The sequence below is a fragment of the Malaclemys terrapin genome, chromosome 4 (assembly GCF_027887155.1).
Source record: "Malaclemys terrapin pileata isolate rMalTer1 chromosome 4, rMalTer1.hap1, whole genome shotgun sequence".
Taxonomy (NCBI): domain Eukaryota; kingdom Metazoa; phylum Chordata; order Testudines; family Emydidae; genus Malaclemys; species Malaclemys terrapin.
The window spans coordinates 52,701,165-52,728,449 of record NC_071508.1 but is presented as its reverse complement, the minus strand read 5'-3'; the positions used below and the strand labels follow the sequence as shown (position 1 = coordinate 52,728,449).

Sequence of the window (27,285 nt, the reverse complement as noted above, 5' to 3'; positions counted from 1 at the left end):
GTGTTGAATAAAAACAGTAACATACCAGGCATAGCATGGGTGGTAATAAAAATATGTAAGTTTCTCTGTAAAAACATACAAAAAAGTTTTTTACCAAAATTATTTCATTTTTAAAATTTAGGTCCACATTCACTGAAAATATATCATAGTCACATTGCTGATGACAACCTTGCTGTTATTAAAAAGTGCTTACAGTTTTCTTTTGGTAAACTACATCTGGATTCTTAGCTTGGGTGAAAGTTTTTATTGTACTTCTGTGTCAGACTTTAATGTAGTAAGGGTATTATTTATCTCCAAATGTATTCAGCTCCTCCTCTTTGGGCAGACTTAAGTTTAACAGGGTCTTTAATTACATTTCCCCCACTAGCTGACCACTATAAAAATTAATTCCTCACCACAAATCTGTAAAAATCTTTCCACTGCAATGGGAGACAAAAATAGAATAATTCCACATCTTTTTGGATGGATGCCTAGCTGAAACTATGCAGCATTTGACTGACAAGAGGATGTAGTCTTTGCTGAGAGCAATTTTTTTAACGTCCTCTTAGTCTTTAGCAGTATTTAAGTAGATGAATGGAGGGAGTGAGAGAGAGAGGATTTACACTAGTTTGCAGTAGTTTGGTTATTTTTGCCTGTTTCTTCTGCAACTTTTGTTTTCTGGGAAAAAAACAAAACAAAAAAACCTCTGCCGTTCATCCGATTTACTGAATATACTATCTCAAATTGGTGAGTTAACTTTTTTGGCTTTGATTTGAAGTATTGAAGTAGCACTTTCTACTCTTTTTGTGTACAATTTTAGTAGGGAAATAAAACTCTACTGTTTGCCTAGGCAGTCTTAGAATTGTTTTAGTGTTCACCCTATAACTATAATGTGTAGTCTTTCACTGTTTAGAAAAATAAAGTTAATACATAGCTGAGTTTAAATATACAGTACATAAACTTCTTATGAAAACTTCAGTTACAGTACATCAGATTCCTCCCTTCAGTGCTGTACAGTGGATTATCAGCTTCCCACTAAGTTTTGTGGGACCATAAGAAGCAAAACAGATAAATGGCAATTTAAGTGAAACAAACAGAAATTTGTATTGGTTTGTATCCACTTGATGAAAACTAAAGTAAACAATTATTGTGCCATAAAAGTATTTGTTGATAGCCTTCTGAGTTGTCTGGACTACAATAATTGTTGTTGGGGATTTAATAGCAATCAGTATGTTAAATGTAATGCTATTGAAAAATAGAATTTAGTTAATTTAACTGTTTCTTTCTATCAGAGAAACTTCCACTACATTAAGCACCAGAATTTTAATAAGCTCTAAGTATAAATTAGAAAAGTAGATATTTACTAGTGAATCACTCCATAAGATTTCTTTTTTCTCCTTTGCACAAGATTTGTATTCCTACATTTGTATCTTATTCATCATATGTGTATATATCATCAGTTTATAATATATTGTGAGTCAGATCCTCAACTTGTGTACAGTGTTATATCTCTGAAGTCGATACTCGCTGAGGATCTGGTTCTTATGTTTATATTTATAAAATTTGCATACAGTGATGAAAATATTTCCTATTAGAAAGGGAAAGCTATTACTAGGATGAATACTTTTCCTTAGTTGTATATGTGGCAGTTTCCACAGACTTACAGAATGAAAAAAACAGTAATGCAATATCTAGCTTTATATTTTTTTGTTTAATGTGGTTCAACTCCAGATGGGGTTGGGAAATGCCTTAGTACTGAGAGCCTCCTGAGCTGGAGACATTCTTACAGCCTACGAAAACAGCCTTATTATTTACTTTTTTTTTTTAGCTAACTGAGGCACACAGATTCGAGCCAAGGTCATTAGGCACTAGAATAATAAGAGAAAAGGTTTTATTTTTTTTGCAATAAAATAGTTTTAAATGCAGTTTTGGGGCCTGATCTTTAAAAGACTTATGAATATGGTTAAGCATGCATGACTAGTCCCACTAGAATCAACGGACTATCCACGTAAGTGAAGTTACTCACTTGTAAAGTCTTTTCAGGATCAGGCTGTGTGCCTGTTCCTTTGATATTTAATTTTATTTTTCATACTGAAAGTCTAACTGAAAGTTTTACACATCTTGTTGGGGGAATGGAATCGTGTTGCACCTGTAAAAAGAAACTACATTTTTTATGGCGCTCAGAAGGACTGAATGAATAGTACATGACATGATGCTCCATTTCAGTTGTATAGATTTTATATATATTTTTAATCTGTTCTTATTACTTTGAATTCTAAGTTTTGTTTTGCTCTTTTATATATATTTTTTGCTGTATGGCTTTTCACATGTGGTAGCATTGTATAAGGTAAGGTTGAATGCGAATATTGTCCCAAGATAAAGCTGAATGATGAGGTGCTATGTTCTGAAGACAATATTAAGTAACATGGTGCAGAACTTCCATTGGCACATTTTATTTCAATGAAAAATCAAATGGTCAGCTTGCTCAGTCTTTGATTTTTTTTACAACCATTGCCGTGAATTTTTACTTTTCATTCACCCATGTGAATGCTAAAAATGACATGCTTGGTACATAGTAGAGAACTCTGGTGGAGAAACGGGATATAAAATGGGCTTGATGAATATTGCATAGAAAGCACATACAAGATAATATAGTGACAGAAATTTTTTTCCCATAAATTTGCCTGTATAGGAATCATCTACAAGCCTAAGTATTTACTAGGTAAGTAAAGTGAAAACATGCATTCCTCGGGACTGAGAATAAATAGGGTTTTGGAAGGCAGGGCATTCTGAATTTGCCACCTGGCATAACTAATTATATTAGTGTGAATGCCCCCCACTCAAATTTCTTCAGCTTTCTCTTTGTCACATTTTTGTTCAGGCACTTAAGCACTAAAGTGTAGTGAATGGACCCAATTCTTCATTCTCCTATAGTCCCTTTGTGGCTCTGCCAGCACAAAGGAGCCATAAAATATATAGAACTGGCTCATAAAGAATTCCCCTGATGCATGGGGAATCCTCAGATACTACCAGGTGGCACTGTGTTATTGCCCCTTGGTACCCCCCATTCATAGGAGCTGTTCCTGTTGAAAAGGGAGCATGGCTAGAAGCCTACTATTCTCTGGCTATTCTGGCATCTGGAACAGCCATAGGTAGCCAGATGCAAGTTAGAGTGGCTCCCAGGAAGCATAAAGGTGGTGTAAAATACCTTTGCCTTGCCTCTCTGTTCTGCTTTTCCAAATAGCACTTGAACAGGAATGAAGAATAACTTTCGATTGGCAACAAGACTTCCAGAAAAATTCTGCAAAGTGTGTCCCTTCAAGCTTAAACCTCTTCAGTTATTTTCTAGGATAGTTAAGGTGCTAATATTCTTATAGAGTCAAACTGTGGCATTTCGTCACTGTCCTGCAGTGGGTGTGTGTAGGGGGAGGGGAGCAGAACTGCACTACCTTTGGGGAAGTTTGAGAATGGATTATACCTAAGGAGGTAAAATCTCTCCCAGAGCTCCCCAGGGCAGAAGGATGGCGCACCTTATTCTACTAGCCATGCCCAGCCAGCAATATTGGTGTGTATGGTGATGGTAGGGAGGGCATGGCCCACCCTGCCACTTTAACCAATACATCCTGAGCGCCGGGCATTCATGAAGGGAAGAGATCTGTTTCCCCTGAGGTTCAATGTGATTATCCCTTGTACAGGGAATGGCAGATGCCTTTTTATCTTTTCTCCACCACTGTGCACCCATGTCAAGGCCAGAGATAATCAGGCATTCAGTATACATTTTTGGGGTAAGGGCATGGATAAACTTGGAAGTACTTGTAATCACTTGTATGATAGAATAATGCTCTATTTACAGCATTTGTAAACATATGATCTATTTTATGGCATATATATTACCTGTTTTGTGGTAATGATGTGGGTCCAGCTCCTGAGGTAAACCTCCTGATGACTTCATAATAATTTTTACTCCATATTCATTCAAACCCAGTGGAGATCTATTGTAAGGAGAGACTTGTGTTGGTTTTTATCTTATTCAAACGAACTCATTTATATGTGGATAGAACTGAGTGGACCTGCTCGGCTTTCAGACTTATGTCTCAGCTGTTTGCAAGCCTCTCTCTACTGCAGCACTACTTCATAAGCGTATAAAGCCAGACAGTGCCATTGGTTAAACATGCATGTCTCTCACTGTCTTCAACATGGATATATCCAAACCCAGAATATTGCTCAAAATATAATCAGTGGGGGTTTAAATGAGCATAGATGAATCTGGAAAATTGACAAGTTTATGTTTTTGCCCACAAAGTTTTGCAAATTCAGTCTTTCTTATATGCTTTGGGGATGGGCCTTTGAAATGCATGGCCCTTCTGTGCTGGCCTGTTTGCATCACAATATCATGATGAAAAAAAGTATCTGGTGAACTAGCTGAAAAAGTTGGATTTGGGTTCTGAATGTGGCTGGTTTGGATTTGGTCTGGGAGTGAGGAATTCTGGTTCCTGTTCTCTGCCCTGCTGGTGACTGTTATACATGAAGTAAATAACTCTGTGCATCTCTGTAAAAGGAGAGTAATAATTATGTGAAATGGAAGTTGTGAGGCTTAATTTAGTAATGAACTCTTTGAATGAGCTATAGAAATGCAAAGTGTTGGTGTCTTATTTCAACCTTATCAAATCATGGGTCTGTTTTTCAGGTGATTATACAAAGTTATACTAACCCACCTATCTTATCCTAAAATGCCTGGACCTTATTGACATCTTTATTGATGAGTATACCATAAATGATATGATTCATAAATCTTAGTTTTGTAACTGGACACTTCAAACTTTCATGAAATGATTTACTACTTACTCTTGAGTATCTGGAATGAGTTAATTGTGGTTGGAAATAGATGGTTTTAAGGAAAGGAAATATTGCCGTCAGTGATTCAGAAAAGTTCTAATGTAGATGTAATGTTCTAATGAGGGAAAAATATCCCAAACAAATGCTTATTCCTTGGTATCCTGTGTGGGTTTTTTTGTTAGCAGAAGTGGAACTGAGATTCTAGCTTATTTGAAATGATTAACAGCACATTCTGTGACTGTTTGAAGACATTCCTTTGTAGGTTTCCATGGTTACATGTGGCAACTGGTACTGTATCTGGTTATGTGCTTGAGCGTAACTTCTCCTCTGCTTATGTAAAAGCCAGGTAGTAAAACTAAGGTGAAGAAACTGAAACACATGTAAGCAGGGCCGGCTCCAGCATTTCTGCCGCCCCAAGCAACAACAAAAAAAAATATTAGCACCCACGATCGGCAGCGGCAGTTCGGCGGCAGGTCCTTCGCTCCTAGAGGGAGTGAGGGACCTGCCGCCCCCGAATTGCCGCAGGTGCCGCCCCTCTCCCTTGGCCGCCCCAAGCACCTGCTTGTTAAGCTGGTGCCTGGAGCCAGCTCTGCATGTAAGAGGCACATATTTCTGTGTTTATCTCTTAGAAACAACTGAGGTATGCGATGAGACAAATTACTTAACTGATGATTTCCAGGGTTTTAAAAATGTACTATAAACATGCTTAATTCCAGAGCCTCGTCCCCAGTGTGTTTGAGAAGATGGAGCTCTAAACGGGACATGATTTGGCTCAAAAGAGACATTCCTAGCATAGCATGTCACTCACTCTAGCATCTACAGAACACTGAACTGAAATCCATGTCACTAGCTCAAATTGTGCCATACTTAATAATAAGTTCTTCCCTGCCAAAGCATTCAGGATGCTGCACAGTGAAATTATGATAATAATCAGTCATCAAAACATCACAATTGGTAAATGCCACTAAGAGAAGAAATTGATTGGAAATAGGAGAAATATATGGAGGCTTTTATAGGGCCAAATCCTCAGGTAGTGTAAATTGGTACAGTGCTAGTGAAGTCAGTGGAGTTGTACTGATGTACACGTGCTCAGGATCTGGAACATATTGTTTAAATAAGGCAATAAAATGAAAATACAAGCTTCGGAAAATACCAGACGGCTAGATTATCCTTGGTCTTTACATGTGTGTCTGGACGGAGGTGAGGTTAAAGATGGAGATGTTGGTACCCCTTGGGTTTAATGTGTAAATAGACTGTAGTGGATCAGAAGTCTCTAAACAAGCCTATAACAGATTGTCAAAATTAACTCTGCACCTTCAGGTCCAGGGTCAGAATTAGTCAGGGGAGTAGCTTTTTTCCTTCCCTCTGGCATAGAACAGCGGTGAGAGCAAAACTCTGTATGGGGATGAATGGCTGTTGGGGCTGGGAAGAACCAATTAATAAAACTTTCTCTGATTAAACCATAGAAGCTCCTAGTAGAACCAGAGATTTGCAGAAAACTTTAAGAAAAACCTCATTCTGCATCTTGGGCATTCAGGACTTGGCCCGAAGACTATTAAAGTCAATGGGTATTGGATCAGGCCTTTAGAGCATGGACACTTTTAAGAAACATTTCTCATAACTTCCTTTTGAGTATTTTAACTAGTCCAGCAATTGAATTAGGAATTTGCAAAGTCCAGGCCCTGGAACAGATCTTCCTTCACTCTTCTACCTTACCTTAATATGCTGGTCATCAGCTTCTTATGGTTAAATCAGCTTCTTATGGTGAGTTTTGGATTATTGTCTGCAAGGAGACATTGTTAGAACAATACACATACAGGCAGGCACAGAACATAACCATGATCCTTATGTTGGGAAAGCTTCTGAGGCCTAAACTTTCTAAAAAATGGTAGCACTTCTTCTAGGATTAAGCTTTTTCCAAAATATAATCAGGACACAGTAGCTGGGGGGAGGGGGGGGGGAGATGGGTCAGAAACAAGAGGGAGTGTGGGCTATAATGGCAGAGAGAAAGGAGGGTCAGGGCAAAACTTGGAGGCAAGATCAAACCAGTATCTTAGATGCCTATATACAAATGTGAGAAGTGTGGGTAATAAGCAGGAAGAACTGGAAGTGCTAATAAATAAATACAACTATTACATTGTTGGCATCACTGAAACTTGGTGGGATAATACACATGATTGGAATGTTGGTGTGGATGGGTACAGCTTGCTCAGGAAGGATAGACGGGAAAAAGGGAGGAGGTAGTGCCTTATATATTAAAAATGTACACACTTGGACTTGGAAATGGACATAGGAGACGGAAGTGTTGAGAGTCTCTGGGTTAGGCTAAAAGGGGTAAAAAATAAGATAATGGAGCAAGTAATTAAGGAAATAATCTGCAACCACTTGTAAGGTGGTAAGGTGATAGGGAATAGCCAGCATGGATTTGTAAAGAACAAATCGTGTCAAACAAAACTGATAGCTTTCTTTGATAGGATAACAAGTCTTGTGGATAAGGGAGAAGCTGTGGATGTGGCATACCTAGACTTTAGTAAGACATTTGATACGGTCTCACATGATATTCTTATCGATAAACTAGGCAAATACAATTTAGATGGGGCTACTATAAGGTGGGTGCATAACTGGCTGAATAACTATACTCAGAGAGTTGTTATTAATGGTTCTCAATCCTGCTGGAAAGGCATAACAAGTGGGGTTTCGCAGGGGTCTGTTTTAGGACCGACTCTGTTCAATATCTTCATTAACGACTTAGATATTGGCATAGAAAGTACACTTATTAAGTTTGCAGATGATACCAAACTGGGAGGGATTGCAACTGCTTTGGAGGACAGGGTCATAATTCAAAATGATCTGGACAAATTGGAGAAATGGTCTGAGGTAAACAGGATGAAGTTTAACAAAGACAAATGCAAAGTGCTCCACTTAGGAAGGAAAAATCAGTTTCACACATACAGAACTGTCTAGGAAGGAGTACGGCAGAAAGGGATCTAGGGGTTATAGTGGACCACAAGCTAAATATGAGTCAACAGTGTGATGCTGTTGCAAAAAAAGCAAACATGATTCTGGAATGCATTAACAGGTATGTTCTGAGCAAGACACGAGAAGTCATTCTTCCGCTCTACTCTGCACTGGTTAGGCCTCAACTGGAATATTGTGTCCAGTTCTGGGCACTGCATTTCAAGAAAGATGTGGAGAAATTGGAGAGGGTCCAGAGAAGAGCAACAAGAATGATTAGAGGTCTTGAAAACATGACCTATGAAGGAAGGCTGAAATAATTGGGTTTGTTTAGTTTGGAAAAGAGAAGACTGAGAGGGGACATGATAGCAGTTTTCAGGTATCTAAAAGGGTGTCATAAGGAGGAGGGAGAAAACTTGTTCACCTTAGCCTCTAAGGATAGAACAAGAAGCAATGGGCTTAAACTGCAGCAAGGGAGATTTAGGTTGGACATTAGGAAAAAGTTCCTAACTGTCATGGTGGCTAAACACTGGAATAAATTGCCTAGGGAGGTTGTGGAATGTCTATCAGGGGTGGTCTAGACCAGGGTTCGGCAACCTTTCAGAAGTGGTGTGCCGAGTCTTCATTTATTCACTCTAATTTAAGGTTTCGCGTGCCAGTAATACATTTTAACGTTTTTAGAAGGTCTCTTTCTATAAGTCTATAATATATAACTAAACTATTGTTGTATGTAAAGTAAATACATTTTTTAAAATGTTTAAGAAGGTTCATTTAAAATTAAATTAAAATGCAGCGCCCCCCGGACCGGTGGCCAGGACCTGGGCACTATGAGTGCCACTGAAAATCAGCTCGCGTGCCGAAGGCGGCACGCGTGCCATAGGTTGCCTACCCCTGGTCTAGACAGTATTTGGTCCTGCCATGAGGGCAGGGGACTGGACTTGATGACCTCTCGAGGCCCCTTCCAGTCCTAGAATCTACAAATCTATGAATCTGAGGTCTGTATTGGTAAAGGTATGTTTTACAGACCTCAGAGAAAATATAATGTGATGCTTACAGTCGTTTCTCATACAATGCACTGTATCTTAAAATAACTATCATGGTTTCCCTATTCTTGGAATGGCATCTGGATATGGAGCTACTGTACAATGGTCAGTGGCTTCAAGGTCTGCTGGTTGCATCATTAGAGGGATGTTGATGTGGAAGTGTATTTCTATTGTTTCTTCTGTAGATATTAAATGTGGCTTGTCTTTACTATCTAGCCATTGGTTAGCCCACTGGTTAGAGTTCATTTTCTCAGATTGTGCATTCAATATTCCATACTTTGGCTTTCCCCATAGGGACTTGCACTTTTGATGCTCCCTACTAATGATTCTTTCGGTGACTTTCACAACAGACTCTCTCATGACTGGGACAGTGTACAGACTGGTTTAGGAAAATCTTAATCTGCAAGGCTGCCTAGTGTGACAACTTAAAAACACGAGGGAGAACATGAACATTATGGAGTCCAAAATGGTATCTAGATTTTCCAAACTGAACGCTGCAATAGCTGTGGACACTTGGCTGGATGGATAACCAAATAGAGAAGCTGTTGGCTAGTGTACAGTCAATCATGCACTTCAGAATGCTTAGGGCAGTGGCTCTCAACCTTTCCAGACTACTGTACCCCTTGCAGAAGTCTTGTATACCTCAAATTTGTCTTGCATACCTCAAATTTCATCTCTCTTAAAAACTACTTGCTTACAAAATCAGATATAAAAATACATAACTGTCACAGCACACTATTACTGAGAAATTGCTTATTTTCTCATTTTTACCATATAATTTTAAAATAAATTGATTAGAATATAAATACTGTACTTACATTTCAGTGTATAATATATATAGCAGTATAAACATATCATTGTCTGTATGAAATTTTAGTTTGTACTGACTTCGCTAGTGCTTTTTACGTAGCCTGTTGTAAAACTAGGCAAATATCTAGATGATTTGTTGTACCCCCCGGAAGACCACTGTGTACCCTTGATTGAGAACCACTGGCTTAGGGCACTTACTTGAACAGATAGCTGCCAGTCTTACCTGGCTCATGCAATATAAGAAAGGCAGTGACACAAGGAGATAAATATGGTGCTGTCAGTATCCTCTATCATTACTTCTCACACACAATAACTACATCATTCACCTCCAAACCTCTGCCAACCTTCATGAGATGTAGCTTCAATGTGACCACTACACTGCATTCAGTGTCCAATCCATGTATCTGTTGCACACCTATCTGTGCATTCTAGCCTTGTGGTACATGACCACCCTCCTACCTTCCTGTGCAGTGTTTCACTTGGTAGATCTCTTAGGCTTGTCCTGCCAGTCTCCCATAGGACAAACAGAATTCTGGCATCTTAGGCTTTGAAGGTTTTCAAGTATACATGCTAGAGGCCTACCACAGACATTGGTGAAAAGAAATCAAGGTAAGTGGCAACTAGACTGAAGCTGCTGTCTCTGAGAATCTGGTGTTAGCTGCAGTGGGGAGACGTCTTTGTCTTAACACAGGAAGATTATTAAAAAAAAGTGAAAATCAATATGAATGATTTAATATGTAGCAACCTTCACAAAACTGGTCATCACAGTTCACGGTGACGGAAAATATTGTTTTGAAAATACCTAATAAACATATTGTATCTTTGTATCCAACTATTGGCGTCACGATTGCTTGTAGATCATGGAATGTCAGCTTAACATTGTATAATGGATTTCTGGATATATTAGGTTCTCTGGGAAATTTACTGTGAATCCCGCCCTGTGAGTTCTGCAAAGAGACTCTATTCATTTAGCTACAGTTGGCTTTTCAGCTAGGATGACAGTGAATGGGTGAGAAGGGGGAATTCTATATCCAAATTTTCATTAGAGAGCAGAAATGACATTCAAATTTTCCTCATTATTTGGCTTTGTGTTGGTTCTCGTAGTCATAGTAACAGGTCAGCATTAATTTAACAGGACCATTAGCGCTAATAATCACTGAAGTGAGTTGCTCTGGTGCTTTATAGGTCCTTGGCCATAAGGGGGTTGGAATGGGACTCATATATTCAGAGAATAACAGATTATCAAAGGGCTCCTGAGTTTGATGCAAATTCTAGCATGGCTATTTCAGTTACTATTCAGCTCTCTTGAAATGCAAACAGTAGAATACTTGTCACAGACTCTTCCTGCAGATGCCTTGGTACCATGTCCATTTGTTTTTTGACCATCTGCTACAACCTGAAGCTGTCCAGGATTGCTAAGGTTGAACTTGTCTTGTCTTGGAATGAGACAATGATGTAATATCTGCTTGGGATGAGTTTTATACACATACCTGTCTGCCTAACTCATGGGGTCAAGCAGATCTACCAACAATAAATAGATTCTCTTCTTGATAACATGCCTGTAAGAGACACAAATATTCAACCCCTTAAATAGAATGCAGTCAGAGTTCATACATATAAATATATTTATGCTGCTGTTTAAAAGTAAAAGTAAACTCTAAAAATACCACGAATTAGACCATTTGAGTATGTAGGCTATTCCATAGGCAGGCTGGCTTTGCCACATGGCTGAAATGTTCTATGATGCTCACCTTATGTGCATCATGATAGCTTTATGCTCCTGAAATCTGGTTCCTATCTGTGGTCATTAGACTTTTCCCTTGCATTCAGAGGAACAAGGTCCTGAAAATGACTTTCTCATAAGTAAATTAGGAAAATATAGCCTAGACAAAACTACTATAAGATGGGTGAACAACTGGTTGGAAAACTATACTCAGAGTAGTTATTAATGGTTCATAGTCAAACTGGAAGGGCATATTGAGTGAGGTCCCACAGAGTTCTGTCCTGGGTCTGGTTCTTTTCAATATTTTCATAAATGATTTGGATAATGAGAGAATACACTTATAAAATATGTGGATGATAGCAAGCTGGGAGGGATTACAAGTGATTTGGAGGACGGGATTAGAATTTGAAATGACCTTGACAAACTGAAGAAAGGGTCTGAAATAAATAGGATGAAATTCAATAAGGACAAATGCAAAGTACTACACTTAAGAAGGAACAATCAATTGCACAAATAGAAAATGAGAAATGACTGCCTAGGAAGGAGTACTGCACAAAAGGATCTAGGGTTATGGTTGGATCACAAACCAAATATGAGTCAACAATGTAATGCTGTTGGGGGAAAAAAGCAAACGTTATTCCAGGATGGTTAGTAGAAGTGTTGTAAGCAAGACACAAGAAGTCTTCACTTTGCCAAACCCTGATAAGGCTTCAGCTGGAATACTGTGCCCAGTTCTGGCCACCACACTTCAGGAAAGATGTGGGCAAAATGGAGAAGGTCCAGAGGAGTACAACAAAAATGATTTAAGTTGTAGAAAACAGGTAAGTTGAAAAAACTGGGTTTGTTTAGTCTTGGGAAGAGAAGACTGGAGGCGGTATGTAAAAAGTTGTTTTGAAGAGGAGGGTGACAAGTTATTTTCCTTATCCACTGAGGAAAGGACAAGAAGTAATGGCCTTAAATTGCAGATGTAGGTTAGACATTAGGAAAAACCTCCCAACTGTGAGGGCAGTTAAGCACTGGAGCAAATTACCTAGGGAGGTTGTGGAATATCTGTCATGGAGGTTTTTAAGAACAGGTTAGATAAACACCTGTCAGTGATGATCTAGATAATACTTAGTCCTGCCTCAGTGCAGGAGACTGCACTAGATGATCTGTCGAGTTCCCTTCCAGTCCTACATTTCTATGATCTTCTGGGACAGGACTCATTAGTTTCTGCCCTTTTGACCAATAATCCCACATGGGGAAGTGTACAGATATGCATCACTACTCAGTTTAGGGTAAACCGCAAATGTCTGTGGAATTTCTAGACCTAACATTTACAGTTGAGTTTGTTAACTCAAGTTAATTGACACATACAAGCAGGACTTCAAGCTCTAGTCTTGACAAAACCTGGGAAAATTGATTCTCTCATACCTCCAATGCTGTGTTCTTACTGAGACCTTTAAAGGCTAATAAGGTAATTTAAGACAGTATAGGCAAGCTGAGAAACTGTCTCCACCCAGCAACATGTGGCTTCTGGGGAGTGTTAATTAAAATTCACCCCATCCTAGCTTAGCATGCAACTGTGTTAACCTTTTTTTTGATAATCTAGTTTTGATTTTGTAAAAAATAAGAGAATATCACATTGCAGTATGAGCATATTGATTTCCCTATTGTACAAAAGTCACTGGCTTATTTCACCTTTAAATGCAACAAATACAAACATGATGTTTACCTAATAGCAAGTCAAGCAGTAACATAGCACAAGTTGAGCATTTACAGGAGTTATACAGTATGCAATATTTGTGGCATGTTGTGCTTGTGAAGAGAGGCCAACTTTGAAAGGTTCAGATTCAAATCTGCACACACTTGAGCCCCAAAACAACTTGAAACAATTTCAAAGCAGTTTAATATTTTATTAAATGTTATATTTCCCAGGCAAGGCTTTCATTGGGAATACTTTTACTTTTTATGTTTTGTTGGTTTTAATTAATTTCTGTTTCTAATTTCTGTCTGTTTCCAGCCTCTCTTCATTTAATTCATTTGCTATATTGACCTCAACCTGTGTGACTTGTTCACTGAAATCCTCTAGGGAGGATCGGTATCAGGTCTAATAAGACTGCTGTCACTTTACGCCAAGCAGAAAGTAAACGTTTCATTTGTTAAATGGACTGGTAGAAAACATTGTCTTTTTCTACCATCCTCATTATTCTTCTAGGCAAAATGTTTTACTTTTATGTGACTGAGAGTGGATAAAATGGATTTGAAGCTGCAGATTTTAGTGTCTTGAATGAAGACTTATGTAAGACTTTTCTCTTTTTTTATGTATCAGTTGTACTGAAATATGATCAGAGTAACAGAATAGGGTCTAGTTGTAATGAAGTTTCTTGTGTTTCCACTAATAAGATAAGTGATACAGTATATAAGAGACAAACTGTGAATTTCTGTTCCAAAAGAAACGGCAGAGGAAGATATAAAGAATGCAAGATTATTAAGTTGAACTGTAGACTGTTAATGTAGGGCCCAATCTTGCTACCACTGGTCAATGGGAGTTTTGCCATGGACTTCGTGGTCAGCAGGATCGGCCTGTGTATTTTGTATTTTTCTTTGTAGTCTGTTACATATATTTACTACTTCACTTGTCGTATTTTGTGATGTCAGACAAATGGCTGCATTTAATTGGTAGATTCCATTTATAAATACGTTTGCAAAGTGCTTTGGGGTTCTTCTGGGTGAAAGATGCTTTGTGGACAGAAATTATCATCATTCATGGTTTTAATACAGCATCTTACATTGTATTTTATTTATGATTTTATATATGAAAATGATACCTGGAAACACCACAAACTTTATAATAGAGTGTCATAATTGAGTATTTTAAGCTTTTTTTTTTCTAGAAAAAGATAAGACTTAATGTTTAATATGAATGAGGCTAAAGGATGTTTTACTTTTATATCAACTCTACTTGGTAATCAGTTTGGGCCAGCTTTTCAGCTGCACCAGAGCAGCGCTCCTCACAGGGTGAGGTGCCATGCAAAGGTGGTTTTAAGCCACTTTTATACCACTCTTCTCAGTGCTTAATTTGTAATGAAAGAGGTGCGGGAGTTCAAGCAATTTGGTTGCCATGGCTCATGCAATTTTTTTACTTTCATAACTGATGCGGCAAACCCAGAGGTGCCAGGCTATGAACTGCCATGCCTAGAGGTGCAGGGGCTCAGCCCTGGTAAACCCTGGAACAAAATTAATCACTGGATCTTCCTCTGATTCTGTGGCTAATTTGTGCTGGCATCAGACAAGCCCCGATGTGAAGTAGAGCAGCCTCAGGGCTACTTCATGTTGCACTGGTTGCCTGTCTGTTGTGGCAACTGGGGACCACTAGAACCCCAGGATACTTTGGTCACATCCCCTGTGCAAAGATTGGAGGAAGAGGAAGCCTCTATAGTGCTCCTATACCACTGAGGATTTCCAAACCTCCCCCACCCCCCCAGCAAGCAGAATCCTCCCTTCAAGTGAGGTTTGCACTACAGGATTTTCAGCTCCCAGACCAACCCTTCAGAGCAATAAGCAACTGGGTGTGAATTAGGGGAGTCATGAGGCTACTCTAATTTACATCAGAGATCAGGCCCAGTGCTTTGCTGGCCCCAGAATCAGGAGCATATATCCCCTTCCCCCAGCCTACTCCTTTTTTTCCAATTGTGTGCTGAGCTTGGAGGATCGGGGCAAATCTTTATTCTTGGTAGTGTTTCAGTGCATGCTCCTAATGTAGTTTCTGCTCTAACTAAAGTACATTCGTAATCTGGATATGTTGACTCTAAAAGTTATTTTTAAAAGAACAGTGTCTAGTACAGTATACTATAAATGTTACTGACTTTTAAAGGGACACTTAAGTTAAAACATATATTACACATTAAACTATTCTTACCGGTGGTCAAATTTACCTAGATGGGTCATAGAAGGCCTTGAAGGTATCAGAACCCAGAACATTTCCATGCTCAGCCTTGCTCTGCAGGGACTACCCCTTGGGGTGAGGCAGCTACTGAGCTGTCATGTTCATTCAGCACTTTAGTCTGTGCTGAGACTCTCACCAAATATGTTAATTAGTGCCAGACACACTGGTAAGTCTATGATTTGGACAGCCTTTTCCCTAGAAATGGGACTGGAACCACCAACTCCTTTCATGGTCACCAAATAGTTATCGGATAGTAACTAACTTGGTTACTATTGACCTGCATTGTAAATAAACCTGTCACTTACAGAAAGCTTCACATCCTGTTACCACTGAGCCATGCAGCCTCCAATGGGTACCACTAGTAAGTTGCAGCACAAAATTACAGGACAATCATGTATTCAACCTGCTGAAGCACAAATGTGGGCTACGACTGAGATAAAGAGCCAAAATTTGTTACACAAGAAAAAACAATAATAAAAGCTTAACATGATATGGGATTAATTTCTTTAATAGAAATAACACTTTCTATAAACTCAGTTTCATGAATTAGTGTTTGTTAAATACTATCATAAATAAATAAATGATCAACACAATAATTTGAGAGAACACTGGATATTATGGGGTACAGGTAAACCTGGGTCTAACTCCTTGTAATCGTGTATTTGGGAGGCATGATAGGAAATAAGTAAAATAATTAATTGGCAAATTTGATACAATTCTTTGCTTTATGTTTGGCAATACACTGTATCTCACAGAGATCAAAAGCTATTTACAATGATTACCTTTAGATAAAACTGAGTCTGCCCCACTCCCCATGGACTTGGAGGTAGTTGCCAGATAGGAAAGTAAAACATTGTTTCTGTTTTCCTATAATGTATGCATTTCAGCCTCCACAAGTAGATACAATACAATATGCTGCATATTACTGTAATTTGCCAAGAGATTATATGCTTTTTTTTACCTAAATAGTGGAGTGCCAATAGTTACTCTTCTTTATTTAAATAATTCATTTATTTATAGCCCTTTCTATGGCACATCTATTTACATTGTTTTATATGTAGTAAAAGTACATGTAATATCCCTTAAACCAGGGGTTCTCAACCTTTTTCTTTCGGAGACCCCCCAACATGCTATAAAAACTCCATGGCCCACCTGTGCCACAACAACTGGTTTTCTGCATATAAAAGCCAGGGCCAGCGTTAAGGGGTAGCAAGCCAGGAAATTGCCCAGGACCCCATGCCACAGGCACTGTGAAGCTAAGTTGCTTAGGGCCCCGGACTTCAGCCCCATGCAGTGGGACTTTGGCTTTCTGCCCTGGACCCCAGCAAGTCTAACACTGGTCCTGCTTGGCGGACCCCCTGAAACCTGCTTGTGACCTCCCTGGTTGAGAACCACTGCCTTAAATCAAAATGAACTTTTTAAATGCACTCACTGTATTATATGTATCCCATTATGGTTGGAGTACCTCTGTATCTATATGGCACTTTTTACTATATATGAAATAATGTAACTACCATGAGTGCATTAAAAAAGTTCATTCTGGCGTAAGGGATATTACATCTGCTAGCAATATTCTTTCTATTTAAAATTATAAATATGGGAAATACCATTTATTATTTCTATTATGGTAGAATTTAGAGTCCTTGATTGGGGATCAGGGCCCCATTGTTTCTAGATATTATACATATGTTATAGAGGGAGCTGGCAGCAACCCTCATATTCAGGTTGCCTAACATTTCCCATTACAAAAGATTCTGACAACCTTTTTGTTTTGAGAAGTGCTCACATCTCCATTGTTTGAAGCTGGCTTTTGAAATTTGGCTGAAGAGAAGCCTGTAGGGTAAAAAAAATGCCTTTTCTTTGTCCCATTAAATTCTGTTCAGGTTTAGCTGAGTTGTACACTGTTAAAAATTACATTTCCCTTCTGTTGTGCCTGCCATTATGTTTCCATGCACAAAAATCCACATTTGCACATACAAATTGCAAGTGTATGTTCCCATTTGGGGTAATGTATGCAAATAATTAGGCAAGTAAAATTGTAGGGTCTGGTGCACATCTAGAGACCAGTTGAATTGTCTTTAGAATTTTTGGAATTTGTACAGTGGTCAGATAGCTTCTTAGTTTATTAGTGTATTTTAACAAAACACAGAATAGATGGATTGTAAAAAATTCAGACAGAAACCTGGAATCTATTTCATGTGAGCACATGAAGTTAGCTAAGGGATCTTGCATTGTCAGTCAAGCAGAAGACTGTAAATTCACTTGGCTGCTTCTATGAATATTTAAAAAGCAACAGAGAGTCCTGTGGCACCTTTAAGACAAACAGATGTATTGTACAATACATCTGTTTGTCTTAAAGGTGCCACAGGACTCTCTGTTGCTTTTTACAGATCCAGACTAACACGGCTACCCCTCTGATACTATGAATATTTAATTACTTATAAAAAGTGGAACCGTTTCAGCAGGAGACATTTAGAGCAAGTCACCCAGAATGCCATGTAGCTCTGTGGTTTGGGCACTCACCTACAATGTGAAAGATCCCAGGTTAAAGTCCCTGCATTGAATTAGGTGGACTAATGACATGAGCCCTTGTTTTCCACATCTCAGATGAGTGGTCCAATACTAGGTCTCTAGATTATAAGGGGAGCTCCTCCTCTTCTGACTCCTGTTTTGTGAATGGTGTTACCAGATTTCCTTATCTTATAATAAAGCTGTTAAAATGCCTGATATCAGAACACGTTTTGTTTGACCCAAAACAAATTTTTTGTTTTGATGAAAAAGCAAAAATATTTTCCAATTGATCTGAAACAAATTTTTGTTTTCAGTTCAGCCAGTGACCCTAAAAATTGATTATTTGCACAGCTCCACTTCCAGTGCTTCTCAGCTAAGGAGCAGTGAGGACAATCATGCTATTCTCTTCCTTCAGTTTGGTCAGTAAACTCAAACGCAATGCCAGGTGTCTTGATTCACCACAGTCTTTTCAATGAGACATGCAGAACTATGAGGAGAACCTGGAATGGAGGGAGAAAGAGATGTTTTTGTGAGATTCCCAGTTATTTTGCATAAATCAAACAATGTAATATCTCAGATTTTGCTTCTGGAGGCACCGATTCAGGAAAGCACTTAACTGTATACTCCAATCCATACCTACTAAGAGCCGAGGGTGGGTGAAGTCTCATTGACTTCAAAAGCTGTTAATCATGTTCTTTATGTTCAAGCATAAGTGTTAGAACTGTCTTGACTATGAAGGTTTTCTGAATTGTGGCTAAAGTTGTGATAAGAGGGTTTAAAACAAGCAACACTTCGTAATATATATTTTTTCTTTTTTTAAATAACACCATCAAGACTGGTAGGCCTAAAATTTAACCTGCCATGCATATTTTGACTCATGGAACAAGTATGATACAAGATTGAAAGGAGGTCTCAAGTGGGGTTCCACAGGGATCCGTTCTGAGTCCAGTGTTATTTAACACTGGGGGGGAGGGATAGCTCAGTGGTTTGAGCATTGGCCTGCTAAACCCAGGGTTGTGAGTTCAATCCTTGAGGGCGCCACTTGGGGATGTGGGGCAAAATCAGTACTTGGTCCTGCTAGTGAAGGCAGGGGGCTGGACTTGATGACCTTTCAAGGTCCCTTCCAGTTCTAGGAGATGGGATATCTCCATTATATTTTATTTATATTTTATAACATCTTTATTAATGATCTGGATATAAAATAGAGAGCACAGTGATCAAATTTGCAGATGACACAAGCTAGCGGGGGGTTGCAAACAGTTTGGAGGATAGAGCTAAAATTCAAAGGGATCTTGATAAATCGGAGAACTGGGCAATAGAGAACAAAATGAAATTCAACAAAGACAAATGTAAGGTGCTACACTTAGAGAGGAAAAACCAAATGCAAAAATACAGAATGGGGATAACTGGCTTGGCAACAGCACTGCTGAGAAGAACCTGGGAGTTGTGGTGGATCACAACCTCAACATAAGTCAACAATGCAATGCAATGGATAAAAAGCAAATGCAATTTTGGGTTGCATTAACAGATACATAGCATGCAAGTCATGGGAAGTGACAGACTCCTCTACTTGGAGCTGGTAAGACCTCAGCTGGAGTACTGTGTCCAATTTTGTTCACCAATGTATAGAAAGGAGGTAGAGAAACTGGAAAGGGTTCACAGGAGAGTGACAAAGATGATCAAAGGGATGGAATGTAAGTCATATGAGCAAAGGCTGAAGGAACTGTGTATGTTTAAGGAGATTAAGGCGGGACATGACAGTGGTCTCCAAATACTTGAAAGGCTGCCAAAAAAGATGGAGAAAAGTTGTTCTCTCTTGTGACAGAGGGCAGGACAAGAGGCAATTGGTTCAAACTACAGCATAGGAGATTTAGAATAAATTTCAGGAAAAACTTCCTAACTGTAAGAACATCGGACAATGGAACAGGCTGCTTAGGGAGGTTGTGGAAGCTCCTTCACTGGAGGTTTTCAAAAGAAGGCTGAATAGCCATCTGTCTTGGATGGTTTAGACACAAAAAATCCTACATCTTGGCAGCGGGGTAGACTAGATCAGTGGTTCTCAACCTTTCCAGACTACTGTAAACCTTTCAGGTGTCTGATTTGTCTTGCGTACCCTAAGTTTCACCTCAGTTTAAAACTCTCTGGCCCCCCAGCTCTGAAGGCAGAGCCACTGTGAGCAGCAGCACAGAAGTAAGGGTGGCAATACCATATCACGCCACCCTTACTTCTGCACTGCTGCTGGCGGTGACGCTGCCTTCAGAACTGGGCAGCTGGAGAGCAGTGGCTGCTGACTGGGGCATTCATGCTGTTTGTGGCTATTTTTTTAATCCCACTCCTGTCCCATCCCACAGTACCCACTCCTGCTTTGTTCATTACATTTTCATCCTGCTCCCGCTGTTATGGCAGTGGGTCCTGCAGGACCTGTGGGACCCCAATCCTGCTGCAGGGCTCTAGAGCCTGTTGTAAAACTAGGCAAATAAGATGAGTTCACGTACCTCCTGGGAGACCTCTGCATACCCCTGGTTGAGAACCACTGGAGTAGATGACCCTTGTGGTCCCTTCTAACCCTATGGTTCTATGATTCTAAGTATCCTCCCTTTCTTCGCCTGCTATGTTGTTGTTAACCAGTAGTTTATTGAAAACAAAGTTGGTGCATGAATCACCTGAAGCATATACTTTTCCATGGCTTCTCTGCTTGGCAAACCTCATTCTTGTACTAAATTAGCTCCCTATCCACACACGCACTTAATTTTACACATGTAAGTAGTCCCATTGGCTTCAACAGTTGAAAAGTAGGATTCATAGACATTTTAAAATCCTGCCTGATTGCAATAATGAAACTATTAGGCAGAACCAATGGATACTGAGACCTTCAGTATTTTGGTTGCTGGGTGGTTTTAGTAGCCTGTGATAGACAGGCAGTCAGACTAGATGATCTGGTGGTTCCTTCAGGCCTTAAACTGTATGACTCTAACCACAAGCATTCAGCAATTGTGAGTCAGGCCCCTGAAATGATCAGGAGATAGACTTAAAAATCATGTGACTAAAACCAAACAAACATTGGCTCCGTTCTTTCTGTTTGCCTTGGGGGTTTATTTTCCAGCTTTTCTGCACTACCACAATGGTTAGAACCTTTTTTTTTTTAAAATATGAAAGCTGTAATGTTCAGATAATTGCATGATTTCAGGAGCTAAGGCTTTAAAGGCAATCCCCAAATATTGTGAGACTTGCAATATAAAGAGCTGGCAATGCTTCCCAAAGCTGTCACATATGCATGTTTTGCATCAAACAGAAACCCATCACTTTGGGTTTATTGTTAGCTGGCAATGTGTCACAAAGGCCCTAATTTTTAGGAAATAGTGGTCCACTTACTTTGCTCATACAATAACTATGATATATAGTACTAAAGTTTTAAAAGGGCTGAAGACTGGTCTCCCTTTTGGAAGGCTCCTTCTGCCCTTGCAAAAAAACAACAACCAACCAACCAACCAACCAACCAACCAACAAAAAATCAAACAAACCAACCTTCCTTCCCCCAAAAAACAACAAAAAACAACCAGGCACAATTGTTGTATGCACTTGGGCTTGTCTACACAGGGAAGTCAGTGCACAGCAAGCTAGAGTGTGAATTTACAGCCCACTGGATACTCTGCACTAACTCATAAGAATATAAGAACGGCCATACTGGGTCAGACCAAAGGTCCATCTAGCCCAGTATCCAGTCCTCCGACAGTGACCAGTGCCAGGTGCCCCAGAGGGAATGAACAGAACAGGTAAACATCAAGTGATCCATCCCCTGTTGCCCACTCCCAGCTTCTGGCAAACAGAGGCTTGGGACACTGTCCCTGCCCATCCTGGCTAATAGCCATTGATGGACCTATCCTTCATGAATGTATCTAGTTCTTTTTTGAACCCTGTTATAGTCTTGGCCTTCACAAAAACATCACTCACCATATGGACACTTACTGTGCAGTAAAAGTGCCCATAGGCAGTTTAGCTTAGTATGCTTTAAAGTGTATTACTGACGATTGCCTGAGTCAGCCTGAGCTTCAGGGTCTTTCACCAGCTGGACTCCTGTGGAGCCCCACTGGAACTTTCAGTTCACTCCTGGAGAGGGCCGGTTATGTTTCTATTCCTGCCTTTAAGATGGAAAGGGAATTTCCCGGGCACAGCAGCGGTGGTTGATGCAGAAAAGTGCAAATTACAGGGCTTGATCTTGCTCAGAAATGGAAATTTTCTTTTAAATCAGAATCTCCCCCCCCCCCAACACTATTTTGTTACATCTTGCCACCATGAGGGCAGAAATTCAGTACTTGGCAGATCTTTATAGTGGAGCATAAAGTTTTACTCTAGAATGATGGATTGCATTCCTTTATGGCAGTATGTGTCTTTTGTGTTTGGTTGCTTTCTGTGAATGGAGAACAGCAGTAATGTGCTGGGGAGAATGGCATCCATGTCTCCAAATCTATTTGTACATGTAGGATCACACTTTGAAATAAGGAGGCCTGAGATCCAGGTGCAAAAACATGTACCCAGCTGTTTATGTAACCAGGTGTTTAAACTCCTACCGGTACACAAATGCAGAGACTGCAACGGAATGCACATTTTTGCAATTACAAATGGGCATCTGCCATTAAATCTCTGCTCCATCATGTCCTTTGCTGACATAGAACTAATTTGGTAACAAATGCAAGGTGCACCCGACCTATCTGTGTGCTGCCAGCTACTGAACTTTCGCACACAAACCAGTGCAAACTACTTCTGAAATATGACCCAGAAAGCCAGCTGCATAAGATAAGAAATATTCTCTTTTGATTGTAGTCCTGCTAATGGAATGTCATGACCCCCTCTCCCCACTGTGATATCCAAAAGAGAAGAATCACCGTTTCTAGAGGGTTCTGGCCACATTTAAAATTTTTTTACTCACAAAACTACTCCTCAAAATTATCGTCTCTTTAATCTTTGATACCTTTGTTAGTATTAGAAGATGTGAAACAATTTACATTGTTGCTTTTGTATCTGTTTTTATTATAATTTTATTTGCCATTTTAAAGACCTGAGTGCATGAAATTGGGTAACAAAATAATAGTAAATAAAGAGTATTTAAAACAAAACAAAAATTACTTAGCACTGTGAAATTACCTACCATTCACCAAAGGCCGGCCACAATCTAATCTGCTTGAAAATAGAAACATTAATCAGATCTATTTCTATGGAAAATAAATGAGGCAATTATTATCACATGAATAGATTGTTCTTTTAGAAAATTGTTTTGCATCACTGTTGAGTCAAGCATCCATTTATGTAATCTTGTAATGAAAGGGCTCTATGAGCAGCCAACACACTGATTTTAGAAAAGGCTGAAAACTTCTAGCGCTTTTTATAAAAGCAAACGCAGTGAGTCGGAAGGAGTGGAGAAGGAAGGGATTGTATCAGGAAAATAGTTAAGAGCTAGAATTTTTTTGGTCATTTTTAATGAATAATAAGAATAGTGAATAGGCTGGTGAAAAATCTGATAAAAGGCCTGTACATGAGGAATTTTCACACTGCCTCAAGTTTTCTTTGTTAGAAATATAATCAGCTAGGCTAGAAAGTTCTTTCCAATTTTGACTGTATTACATTAACTCCCAGTCTTCTAACTTAAATGGAGGAAATGGGCACATAGATAATTGGCCTGAAGAAAATGAGGTGAGGCCACAAAGGGGGATGGTGTGTGTGTGTGCAGGGAATAATACACTGTACATACAGCACTATATTAGTTTAAAAGTTTTACCAACTATTATATTTTATCAACTATTAAATACACTATGTAAATATAAAAATGTTAAACTGCAAAACTCAGAAAAAGTACTCAAGTGCGATGAGGTGCACCTAATTTTCTTCTTTGAGAGGGTTACTGGCCTAGTGGATGAAGGGGGGTGGGTGGGAATGTAGACATGATATATCTTGATTTTAGTAAGGCTTTTGACCCAGTCCCACATGAAATTCTCCTAAGAAATCTAGGGAAATGTAGTCTAGATTAAATTACTATCCGGTGGATGTACAACTAGGTGAAAGACTGTATTCAAAGAGTAGTTATCAATAATAGTGTTTTTAAGTAAATTACTTATTACAGACCATATATTGCCACCCTAACTCACAAGACTTGTACCTGGTTTTGGGTTGCGGTGACAGAACTGGTCCTATGGTTGTGACAAAGTATATGTATTTTGGCATCGGAGGAATACGAGCATAAGAACAGCCATACTGGGTCAGACCAAAGGTCCATCTAGCCCAGTATCCTGTCTTCCAACAGTGGCCAATACCAGGTGCCCCAGAGGGAATGGACAGACCACGTAATCATCAAGAGATCCATCCCCGTCGCTCATTCCCATGAGGTGAGAGCACATTGTCTTAAAAAACAACTCCACCCCAAAAAACTTCAATGTAGCCCCACCCTTCATAAGCAGTGCCTGCTTCCCTAATAGCTGCTACAGGCAACCTCACCCCAACAGAACAATTTGTTTCAGTGTCCATTCCCCTTGCCTCTCTTTCAAATCACACCACCTGCAACCCAACTAATGGGGAAAGGGACTATTTAGAAGGAGGAACATATGAAGTTCTCCGTATCTCGGTTCTACAGGTTTTAAAACATGGAGACCATAGTATTTCACGCCTAGTAATAGAAACAAAAGCACATTGATGTTTCAAATGAAGTAACACGATCTTTTAACTCTTTGATTACTGTGGGTCTTAATTAGCATTCTTGAATAACCCAGGTATTGTTGATACTTTGCAACTGTAGTGGCATCCATTAAAAAAATCCACATTTCCCAACACTTGCTTCACCACAGTATCTGACCTACCAGTTATATCCATACACTTAGAATGGGGAAATAACTGTGGTATGTCAGGTACTGTAGCACAGGGAGTGTTAGGAAACACATTGGCATTTTTATGGTGACTGTTGTCCTGGGCTAAATTCTCCTGTGCCTGAGTGAAGGATTTGACCCTCTGAAGTGCCTTCAATTTGGAGATCTCAGAATGTGGAAAAATTTAATTAAAACTTAATATACTCCTGTGAGGATGGTTATGTACCAAATGGGTCAACTGGATCAAAAACAGTTTTAGTGATGTGCCCATAGTCACTAACACAGCTGGGGATAAAAACCAGGACTCCTGATGCCCAGTCCTTTGCTCTAATTAAACAGCATTCTTGAATGCTGAACTTAGAGTAAGTAAGTTTGTAGTCAGACCAACTGCTTGCTGGATCCATTACTGCAGCCCGCTGCTCCTTTGTGAGTTCTCAAATAGGAAAGAACATGCTGCAATATTTTTTTCTGATCTGCACTTTGACTTTATGGAATTTTCAGAGAATAAAAATTAGAACATGTATATGTGGCATCTGAAAGCAAAAAAAAGTAATCCCTGCCTTTCCCTTATGTCATGAGTTTATTGTTTAATTTTTTCAGGCAATGTAAAATCTGTACGTGGCACATCCAAAGCAGAGAGAGGTGTTTCATTAGTGTCTGCTTTCTGATGTATTGTGATCTTGATCGTTTGAGAGTAATGGGAAATTCAGGGCATTTACAGATGGATTTAGATGTGGAAGAAGTGGAGCAAAAATAGATGTAATATAAAATACACAAGAGGATTATAAATCCCTATGCCTTTTACCAGCAGACTTAACTAGGGATGTACAAAAGTCACTTTACTTTGCTTGACGCCATACAAGAGAACAACTAGCGTTAAACGTTTAACGTATACAGCTTTCTACTTTTGTGGATGGGTTAAGTAATACTAGCTTTTTATTTTTATTTTTAAATAAGAGATGATCTTTGGTTATGGATGTTAATTTTACAGGTCAGTGTACAAATGTAATAAGATCACTGTGCCCTGGCACCCCAAAGGTCTGAGGGTTCATGTTATAGAACCATAGAAATGTAGGCAGGGACCTCAAGAAACCATCAACTCCAGCCTCCTGTGCTGAGGCAGGACCAAATAAACCTAGACCTTTCCTGACTAGTGTTTGTCCAATCTGTTTTTAAAAACCTCCAATGATGGGGATTTCACAACCTCCTTCAAAGCCTACCCCAGAATTTATTTACCCTTAGCATTGGAAAGTTTTTCCTAATATCTAACCTGAATCTCCCTTGCTGCAGATTAAGCCCACTGCTGCTTGTCTTGCCTTAAGTGTTCTTAAAGAACAAATGATCACCATCCTTTTTAGATCAACCCTGAGCAGTATTCAAATATATCTTCTTTTCTCAAGACTAAACATGCCCAGTTTTCCACATAGGTCATGTTTTCTAAACCTCTTATCATACTCTTTCCAATTTGTCCACATCTTTCCTAAGGTAAGGTGGCCAGAATTGGATGCAGTACTCTAGCTGAGACCTCCCCAGTGCTGAGTAGAGTGGGACAATTACCTCCCTTGTCTTACATACGACCATCCTGTTAACCCAGAACAATATTAGCCTTTTTTGCAATTGTTGACTCATATTCAGTTTGTGAGCCACTATAACCTCCAGATCCCTTTCAGTACTAGCCAATTATTCCCCATTTTGTAGTTGTGCATTTGATTTTCCTTTTTAACTGAAGTACTTTGCACTTGTCTTTACTGAATTTCTTCTTGTTGAATTCAGACCAGTTCTGCAAATTGTCAAGGTTGTTGTAAATTCTAATCCTAACCTCCAACGTGCTTGGTGGCATCTTCACCTTTTATAATCATACTCTCCACTCTATTATCCAAGTCATTAATGAAAATATTTAATAGTACTGGACCTAGGACTGAGCCCTGCAGGACCCCACTAGATACAGTTTCACAGGTTGATAGCCAAACATTGATAACTATTCTCTGAATACAGTCTTTTAACCAGTTGTGCACCCACCTTATAGTAATTTCATCTAGACTACATTTCCTTAGTTTGATACAGTCATGTGAGACTGTATCAAAAGCCTTCCTTAAATCAAGATATATCCTGTCTACTGCTTCCCTGCTATTCACTAGGCCAGTAATCCTTTCAAAGGCTGGTTTGGCACAATTTGCATGGATTTATCAAGACATGCTGGCTATTCCTTATAATTCTGTTATCCTCTATGTGCTTACAAATTGATTGTTTTAATAATTTTGTCCAGTATCTTTCCAGGTATTGAAGTTAGGCTGACTGGTCTATAATTCTATAATTCCCCAGGTCCTCTTTGTTCTCCTTTTTAAATATTTGCCCTTCTCCAGTCATCTGGGACCATACCTGTCCTCCCTGAGTTCTCAAAGATAATTGCTGACAGTTCTGAGGTTGCTTCTGAGAGCGCCGGGAGGAGGGCGGAGAGCCCGGCCGGGGCTTTCCGCTCTCCCCGGTGGCCAGAGCGCTGGGAGGTGGGCAGAGAGCCCGGCCGGGGCTCTCCGCTCTCCCCGGCGGCCAGAGCGCCGGGGGGAGGGCAGCGAGCCCAGTTGCGGCCCTGCTCTCGGGCCAGAGCGCCCCGCCACGCCACCCCCCTCCAGGTGCCGCCCCAAGCACATG

General features: G+C 39.6%; 1 protein-coding gene across 1 annotated transcript in view; it reads left to right on the top strand.

Moving 5' to 3' along the window:
* The first annotated feature begins 471 nt into the window (after positions 1–471).
* Positions 472–27,285, top strand: part of INSC (INSC spindle orientation adaptor protein) — a 222,310-nt gene continuing 195,496 nt past the window's right edge. Inside the window, exon 1 of the mRNA XM_054024946.1 lies at positions 472–726. The gene's annotated coding sequence lies outside the window, so the exon portion shown is untranslated. The remainder of the gene's footprint in view (positions 727–27,285) is intronic.